Consider the following 7,725-nt stretch of genomic DNA (forward strand, 5'->3'; position numbering starts at 1 on the left):
ATTGATGTGCAATTTTTAATGCATGCTCTCGGCCATGTGACCTCTTCCAGAAAGTTTGCTGCATGGAAGCCAACTGAACAAGAGATTCTGGTTGCATGAGGAATCAGAATAAGTAAAGTCAGCTATTTGTGTATAGAATATAACTGGAAGTATCTTTCTTTACCATATGGCTGTGAAAGGGGTCAAAAACACACCATGCCAAAATATGCCGTTCTAGCAAATTGATTATTCTGAGCCTACAACATCTGAGAAAAAACAAAGACAGGAAGGGCAATCTGATCTGGCCCTTTCTAACAAAAAGTGTGGTATAAATTTCTTGGAGAAGGGTGCCCTCCCTACAAAGAGAAGCATATTCTTATCACAAACATAGGATATTGATGTCGAGAGAGACTAATCTGTACAAACAAAGGTGTCAAAATAACACTTATCTTTTCATTAGTTTCCCCCAATATTTCCTGGCCACATTCCCACAGCACAAATCCCTTTTTCCTTTGGCTTATCATATATTCACAAATTACTGTTCTTTGTTAAAATGGTATATAAGCACTAAAAACTATCTGCTTCTTACGGTTAATTCTCATGTATGGAAGCTTCTATGTACAAATACAAATATTAATATCAAATGAAATTTGTATGCTTTCATTGTGTTAGTCTGTCTTTTGACAGTTTAATTTTTAGGTTCATCCACAGATTTTAACAGGAAAGAGGAAAAGCCTTCTCCTATAGTTGTGTTATGCTGATTTACACTGAAATGAACACTTAATATTTGCCTCCACTTTTAGTATTTCGTGAAGCATCCATGACTGTTGAACTTTCCATCTGATTGACATAATACATGACAAAAGGCATACTAAATTTCAATTATCTTCCAACCAAATCTTGCAATCTTAGAAGCCCTTGTTCTTTTCAGGATGAGTTTTCCAATTTTGTAAGTAAGCTCTCAAAAGACATTATTATTTTGCTCCCTTTATAGTCTCTGGTGCGTTCCTCAGTGTCAGGTCAAGTATCTGCTAAAATACCTTCCTCATATTACCTGGGATTTAGTTAAGAATGCAATAAGTGAGAGTGTACTGATTTTCTCTTGCCATGAGTTTATTTATCTTCACCTATACCACTACTGTATGTTAAAGAAATGGAAGTCAGCCCTCCCTGATGGCACAGCAGGTTTAAGTGCAGCACTGAGAAGCTGGTCTTGGCCACCTCCATGCGAGTTCAATCCCCACCCTCAAGATGAACCATGTGGCACAGCAGACCTCTCCTGGCTTGCCCACTGCTCCCCTCAGCAGTGTTCTTCCTCAATCTGCCTGTTCTGCTCCCCACTCTTACTCTGGTGAATCCTCTCACCACCCCTGCACTTCTGACCTATACCCCAGTTCCGTATGCATAAATAAATAAATTTTTTTAAAAATAAGAAAGAAATGAAAGTCAATTTTTGTCTATAATCGCATTATAGTTTGCAAGTATCCTTACCAACTGGTATACTGGAGGAGTTGAAAATAACTCAAGTTGCAGTCTTTGCTCCCTAACTGTCTATAAGACAAAGATCCTCAATGTAAGAGCATATTCAGATATTTCTACTAATTATAGGGCTGAGAGTGTGGAAAAGAGCACTTTCATTGTTTTTGCTTTAGTGGAGTGGAGAGGGATCAGAAGTTACGTTCTCAATACTTGTTTAATGGTTTGCTTCTCCTCCCTCACAGTAATTTAAAAAAGAAAAGGACTAGATGTGGGAAAGAGTGAGGCACAGAGAAAGATGCAATTTCTTCTTTTTTTTTAAATTTCAAAGTCACTGGTAAAAATACTTATCCTTTTCCTCTGGGAATGTTGTCTTAAACTGTACTAGTAATGGTCTTCTCACCGTTTCCACCCACTTGTGCAGCTGCTTTACCACCTTCATCACCTGCTCCTACAAGCAAACCCTGAGTTTTAAGTCATTCTGTCTTTTAAGTGAGAACATTTTCTTCTTTTAGCTTTTGATGTATTCATTAATTAGAAAGCCAGTGGCTGTCTAGAGGCCAGAAGCTGTGAGCAGAGGACAACAGATTTATCAACAGAGAAATACGCTCAATCATAGATCTTTCTATGCTGCTAGTGTTCCTGCAAGCAAGTGAGCATTTCTAAAATACTTTGGACTTCTGACTTCCTGTAAGAAACATGGCAAACATCAACCCCACATGTGACACAGAACAAGAAGGACAAGTATCCGTGTGCCCAGGGAAACTGGAGTGTCGCAGAATGCGGAGTGTCTGTGGTGCACAGACTAGACTAATTTTCTGGAAATAGGCTACAAACTACAAGGAAGATTGTACTCAGGTTTCAAATGCAAAGATCAACCACACATCTCAGAAAATGCTGGCTATTAAGAGATGCATTTTGAGCTGGAAGGACATAAGAAGAGAAAGGGCCCGGTGATCCAGTTCTAAGCTCTATCTTTTGTTTATTATAATGACAAAATCTTAAGGTTATGTTTTTTAAAAAATAGAAGATTAAGATTGAGTCCTTTGAAAGTATCTGAAAGAGCTTGAAAACCTCTGAGGTATGATGCTTCAGCAGGAAGTAACAGAATAATGTGCTTTGTTGGGATACATAGGCCCAGCTAATTATGAACAAGTCTGTATAGTCCCAATCAACCACATGATTTTTGTAGTTGCCACTCATAAAATTCTAATATAAGGAACTTGTATAGTGTAAAACTTTAGATACGTAGGCATGGATAAAGTGATAGAAATAATGTAAGCATGGAAGATTTAGTTTAGACTCAAGATAGTTAAGTAGTCTTTAAAATATGCTAACCAGATGTCTACACCACAAAGATAGCAAATGTTTCCACCCTCTTTTTTCCCCAGTACCAAAGCGGTAACATAAATAATATAGAACAATTTTCCTTGTTGATGAACTAAATGGAGTTGAAGATGCAATTCAATTCAAAATATTACAGAGGTATGTCAACTCTTGCAAAAAGAGAATATTTAGCAAGGTCAAGAGCCCATATCTTCAAGAACCATTCTCTAGGTCTATGTCCTCTTTTAAAACTTTTGTATATCCACTTGGAAAAGATAATGCCATCTGATCTGACTTGAAGTTTAATGAAGCTGTTAATATTGTAACAATTCTTTTATAGGAATTAATGAATGGAGACCACCAAAGCTAACGTTGACCTTTCCTTATGTCTTTGTAAAGAGATATTTATACATATAAGGTTGACCTGGAACTAAAGGGATTGTCATATCCCACCTCCAAGCAAGACTGTGGAAGTCGTATCCTCAAAGAACCATTAACTTCTGCATATTATTAATCTAATATGCATTTACATACTTTTGAAAAATAGTCATATATCTATGCGTAAGACATATAATTTGTTCAGCCTTAAGTCAAAGGTTGCAGCCAGCACAGATCTGCAAACATTAACCAAAGTTTCAGACTACCAACAAGGGTCCTTAGCCTACACATTGGGTACTTGTGAAAAGTTATGAAGGATTTCAAAACCAGAGTGAGAGAGAGAGAATTTCCTGATTGAGCAAGATCCTCAACAGAAGAGAAGGATGTAGCAATTCTTTATTTGAGAGATCTCTTAATTCTCTTAAAAGAATGGTGGTGGATACATGGAGAAGGGAAGAGTAAAATCCTCAGGAGTCAACTGATTAGATGTGAATGGTGAAGGGAAAGGAGAAATCAAGGTAACTACATAAGTGACTTCAATAAATCATGGTAATAACAACAAGTGGGGGCAGATTCAGAACGAAAGATGGTAAGATCATGTTAGGAATGCTGAACTGACTGGCAAGAAGATGTACAACAGACAGATAAATTCTTACAAAGCTAGAGTATTCTCCAACATATAGTGAAAGCCTAAAGTTTATAAGATCACACTTAGAATGCAGAGGGTTAAAAGTAAAATAGAGTGGGGCCCTCCCTGGTGGCGCAGCGGGTTAAAGCACAACACTGAGACCCTAAAGCCACTTCCGAGTGAGTTGGATCCCCGCCTGCCTCGGAGAAGATCCACATGGCGAGGCAGACCTCTCCTGACCCGCCCGCTGCTCCCCTCAGCTGTGTACTTCATCGCTCTGCCTGTTCTGCTACCCTCTCTGTCTCTGGTGAATCCATTCATCCTCCACATCTCTGGCCTGTACCGCAGTTCCATATGAATAAATAAATCAATCTTTAAAAAAGTAAAATAGAGTGAACCTTGGAGAATACCACGGTTTCAAGGGGTGATAAGAAAAAAAGAGTGTGTGAATGGAAAAGAGAAGGCAGAGAGGTATCAGACAACTAAAGAACTATGGAGCTCATGAGGAAGAAAGAGTTTGAAGTAGAAAAGAATGGTGATATAGGTTGAGTGCAGGTCACACAGAATCATGCATCAGGCTGAGACTTACAGAGCCAAAAGCAGCTTTAGAGAGCAACCAGCCTTGTACACACCAATCATTTATGGATAGACAACTGAAGTTAAAGACATTTTGGGCTCAACTCATCATGAACTAGTAACAGCAGAGCTGGAATTGGAGACAAATCCCCTAGTAACAAGGCCAGCATTCATAAAAGTGTTATTAAAGTCTTAGAGTTAAAAATACCTAAGGCCAGTCAGTGTCTGGGGTATGGCCTTGATAAAGTAAATATGGTACAGTCTTGACAAAAGCACCTAGGGATATATTGGCTAGGACATCTTATCAGCTTCAACATATTAGCTTTGCTAATCTATAAACCTGACTTGGCACTTCATACAAACACAGAGGGATGTCCCTCACTCCCTTATACTTCGAGAGAAACTCTAGGATCAAATCCTGGCACAACTCCACCCCCAGCCCCCATAGCTCCTTTCCATATCTATCTCATAGTAACACATAAATTGCTACTGAGGTGAAGACACTCAAGCCTATCAGACAACTAATCAACAATTGAAGGCATCTTCCTTAGTAGTTAAGGATGGTGTCACATTTTGTCCCTACCACCCCTAAAGAAGTGTGTGTGTGTGTGTGTGTGTGTGCCTGTGTCTGTGTTAATAGAAATGTTAACTCTAGATATATTGAATAGTTTCATATTGGGTAAATTCTAATGTTGAATAGCCTATGATAAATGAAAACAGTTTGAAAAGGAAATGCCAAGTTGATTTCCACCGTTTATGGTGAAACCAGTGGAGGGAATACACTGCAGTCATAAGTTTATACTTTTCATAGCTTTCACAGATGTTATGGAAATGAAACATTTTAATTTAAAAAATTTGAATATGATAAGTGTCATCAAGTTAAAAATTTTTTAAGGTCTTCCTTTTGGAAGTGTCTGTGCCTTTTTAAAGGTGAGTATATATGAGTATTTGTTTTACATTTGGAGTGGTATTTTAAAAATTATATTATATACTGAGGATTCCACAGCAATAATCCTACCAGAAAGGAAAATCCATTCTTGTCCAACAGATTCTAAAATTTGTGGAGCACAATTTACAAAAACAAGCAACCTGGTAATTTTCAAGGGCCCAAAATATAACAGTATAAAGATATTTTACTTTAGTTTCCACGTGTATATTGCAAGCAGTAGAAGTGAAGGTGTGTAACACTGGCTATTAGTACTAATGGCAGTGTGGTGTTCAAGGGAGGAAGTGATCTAGTTGAATTCCAATGCAGTATTTACTTTCAAGAAATAGTCAGTGTTTTTAATGAATATTCTTTTATCTGGCACATAACCAAGATTTCTTATTATTATTTTGTAAGACACCCACTAATGATAAAGCAGTGTATAGTTAAGGCCTACAGTCAATGTTCAACCTTGCTGTTTCTATTACCCCATTTTCTAGAAGGAACATTGGTAGAAAATAGTTTTATTTCAATCAAGGAAGACAAATAAGTCAAAATACTATGCTAATTTAGAAATAAATTTAATTAGGTTTCACAAACGCATGGAAGATATCCAAATGTTGTAATTCTTAAGGTCTAAAATTATGTTCAATTTTTACAGGAATAAGTGTGTATGGCAAACTCTGAAAACTTTTTACACTGAGATAAACACAAAAGATTTGAAAAATGATTAAATTATGTAGATGAAATCAGATAGTGCAAGTAACATGTTTTAGCTTTCCTAATGTTGTTGTACTCTGTGCATAAATAGTCAATTACATTGACCAGAGATCATTGTTACTCTTGAATATTTCTCTCTATTGGATAGTAAGCACAAATATAGACCAGTGGTTGTGGAATTCAACCACCCCACTCTGTACTTGAAAGAGAAACAACAGTTTGTCTCAGGAGCTAAGTAGTATTCTGAGCTGTGTGTATCTCTATACTGGGTCAAATCACTTTACTTCACTTGCTTGTTTCATTACATTAAAAAAAATAGTTGTAGGACAAAACTGTAGCAAATACTCCAAATATAACCCTAATTTTTCAAGGAAAGTACAAGTTCTCCTAGAATTGGTTAACCACATTGAATTCTTTAAACCTAGTAGTATGAAAAATAATTCCCTTGTAGACCACTAATAAGATGCTTTAGGAAGATTAGAGATTTCTTTGAAACTTTATAGAAAATTTTCTTTCCAAAGATACTTCATTTACAGTGTTAAAAACATGACACTGCTTAGTATATTTGAAAAGGTAGATTCAGCCAAATTGAGACGACCTTAAGTTTGAGAGTATCTATAAAGTGTGCTAAGCAATTCATTCCTTTTGATTTAAAGTCAAATATATAAAGATTCTTCAATTACATTTTTATAATACAATAAAATAAACAACACCGATTAATTCTAATATGAGTTCCTAAGATGAAAAAACATAACATTCTTGGAGTAATTTTTTTTATTAAGATAACATTGGTTTATTTTGTTTTTTGTTTTAGAGATATAGGATCTCCCCTTCAGGTGTTACTCCACCACATACACTGCCAGAGCACCCTTAATCCTTCCCCATAGTCCACTGTGTTTCCCTTCCTACTTTGTCTTTTCCCTCCTCCTTCCCTTCAGCCTTCATAACCTCAGTTATATAGTCAGATTTCTATGGCAGTTTTGCTTTATCTGACTGTGGTTTGGTTCTCCTATATTCCACATGAAAGTACCACCCAGTATTTGTCTTTCTTCTAGCTTATTTTGTTTAGCACAGTCTCCTCCAACTCCATTCATGTTGCCACAAATGGCAAGAGTTTATCCTTTTGGTAGCTGAGTAGTATTCCATTGTATGTATATACCACATCTCTCTAATCCACACTTCTGTATTTGGGCACTTAGATTTTGGCTGACTATTATATACTGTTGTAGTAAACAAGAGGGTGCATTTTTCCCTTCAAATGAATGTTTTTTGTACTCTCTGAGTGGATATCTAAGAATGGACTTCCTAGGCCATAAGGCAGATCCATTTTCAGTCTTGAGAAACCTCCATATCATTTTCTACTTCAACTAGACCGGTTTACATTTTCACTAACAGTTTAAGAGGGTTCTTTTTCTCTCCACATTCCTGCAGCACTTAGTTTTCTGACTTAGTTTAAATCACTACTGAATCCTAAGTGCAAAGGAACAAAATCTTAATGATTCTTTAAGCTTGTCATGATGGGTTCACAAAACAAGGAAGCAATGGATGATTAGCATCATCCACCAAATTTATCTGTTCCACACTTTGATATTCAGCTTCAGCTTCAAAACTTAAACTTTCAAGTAAGAACATCTGAATCAACAATAGGATGACACCTAAAATAATCCAATACATCTCTAGGAAATATGTTCTTCAATCTGAATGTGACAGGAAATAT

The sequence above is a fragment of the Condylura cristata genome, unplaced genomic scaffold (assembly GCF_000260355.1).
Source record: "Condylura cristata isolate star-nosed mole 26May11 unplaced genomic scaffold, ConCri1.0 scaffold00018, whole genome shotgun sequence".
Taxonomy (NCBI): Eukaryota; Metazoa; Chordata; class Mammalia; order Eulipotyphla; family Talpidae; genus Condylura; species Condylura cristata.